Raw genomic sequence first — 2,285 nt, forward strand, 5'->3', positions numbered from 1 at the left:
CTGCCCCGGGCGCCCCGCGCTGAAGCACCGTGCGTGGTGCGAGCTGTCCCTGAGGCCCAGGCCAGAGCGACCCACACGGCCGGGGCCCCCACTTCTCGGCGGAACTGGCCGACTAAAAGCGGCCTATTTGATTAAACTGCAGAATTGTGAAAGACATCAGGTGGGGAAGGGGGGATTCAGCTTCATCCCACGGGGACTCCAAAGGACGCCCGAAGCTGGGGCTGTCACATCGCCCCACACCCCTGACCTTTGGGGGCACACTCTGGAAGGTTCGCTTTATGCACCTGCCCCGCCCTCTGACCTAACTTCCCGGGGCGGGGGTGGGGGTCAGGCGAGGGTGGCCCGGGGGCGGGGAGGAGGCGACGGGGGCAGCCTAAGCGTTGTGGGGGTGGCGCGCGGTTCCTGGGCGCGGCCCCACCTCGCTCGCCGCGAGGCTGTCAGGGAAGAAAGGAGCTGGGGACCGACGCGCTCAGCCACTCAGGCGTGGCGAATTCAAACACACCAAGGAGGGTGCTAAATTAACGGCGCTCTTTACATAGAGCCCAAATAAAACTGTAATCAGCGGCGCGTTACTTTTCATTAAGCGAGTCTGACAGCAGCAGATCCGGAGCCGACAGGGGACCAGGCGCGGGAAATATACGGCGGCGCGGGCGCGGCTGAGATAATTCCTTAAGCTCCATTAACAACTCTTAGCCGCGGGAAATGGGCTCCCGGAAACCGTCTCCAAATCTAAAAGCTTTATCGACCCTCCAACTGCTGCTGATGGTTCCATTTTTTTTCTTTTTTCTTCTTTTCCTTTTTTTTTTTTTTTTAACTTGAAAGAGAGACGTCCAGCAAGGTAATAATAGAGTTTGACACGGCACCTTCTTAACTAGAGAGAGAGGCAGGGAAGCCGGCCCTTAAATGATATTTAAAAGGCAACCAATTAAGATTTAAAGTGGTTGTCTCCTGAGACCGTGCCTGCGATTTATGCCACCTACTCTCCGACGGCCGCCCGCCTGCGATGCTGCTGCAGTCGGCCTGGTGTCTCCCTCTGTCCCTCCATCCCGCGTCCTCTCGGCCCCTCCCTCCCTCCCCGCCCCCCACCTCTGTCCTGTCTCCATCTGCCCTCCATCTCCTGCAGAGAGAATGAGGAGGGAGAGCAGCGGCGAGCAGGCTCAGAGCTCCGTTCTGTCGCACTGGTCACCTGTTGGGATGGGCAGATTGTCTCCCAAGGCAGATAATAGGAGACCGAGGAAAACTGAGTCCGTTCCCTCCTGCGGTGTCCAGCTGACCGCGTGGTGGCCTCTGTGCCTGGTGCCCGCGCGGCCTTCCCGGAGGGCTTGGCGCCCTGCCTGCGGGCGCTGGTGCGGCGGAGGCAGACGGGGTCCCAGCCCTCCCCAGAAGGTGCCACCTCCTTCCTGCAGCTCTATGGGAGCCCTTCATCTGGGGTCAGCTGCTGTCCCTTTCATGCTGCCACCGCCCTTAAGGTGACAGTGGCCTCGGCGTTTCTTTCCACTGAGTTGAAGAAGCCAGAGAGCCCCTTACCCAGGGGGAGGCAGCCCGGCCAGGGAAGCGAGAGCAGTGACCTTTCAATCTGACCCTGGTCTGGGCCCTGTCACAAGGGAACAGGGACAACGGGGCCCATGGGGGAGGGGGAGGAGAGGAGGCTGGCAGGGAGGAAGGGAGCAGAAGGAAGGGGAAGCCTGCGGAGCGTCCACACTGTCTGGCATCTCCTTTATGAAGAAATACCTGTGAAGAACAATGCCTTTTCCCCAAAAGACCCTGCCCCTCGGGGTGGAGGTGGGAGGGTGACCTGAATCCTGGGGGGCAGGCAGGCCCCCGTGCATCGTGCCCGAGGAAGCCCTGGGCACCCCCATGTTTCCCACAGAGGGCCGGGCATCTCCTCGGGGGCTCAGATGTCAGCCGAGCCCACTCCGGATTTCGAGAAGCTGGAGTCCTGCCCCACGGCCCGGGGTGAGGGAAGGCCCCCAGACCTCCTCCTGAGGACCGCTCGCTCCAGGGTGGGACTCAGGCCCACACAGCGACAGCCTCGACGCCTTGACCTGAACCCAAGATGCAGGCAGGTGCCGGATGCCCAAAGCAAGAATTAGACCAAGGACGGCTTCCATGCTTTGCCAAACCCTGGCCCGCGCCGGTAGCCGGAGCGGCTGCGCCCAGCACGCGTGCCCATGCCACTGTTGTCACGGGGACATGGTCACTCGGTGCCTCCCAGAGGAGGAGCTGCATGTCTGCATGGCCACCTCCTCCCCACTGCTGCCCTGGTGAGGACGTGGACCCCCTGG

The sequence above is a fragment of the Pteropus alecto genome, unplaced genomic scaffold (assembly GCF_000325575.1).
Source record: "Pteropus alecto unplaced genomic scaffold, ASM32557v1 scaffold137, whole genome shotgun sequence".
NCBI lineage: Eukaryota > Metazoa > Chordata > Mammalia > Chiroptera > Pteropodidae > Pteropus > Pteropus alecto.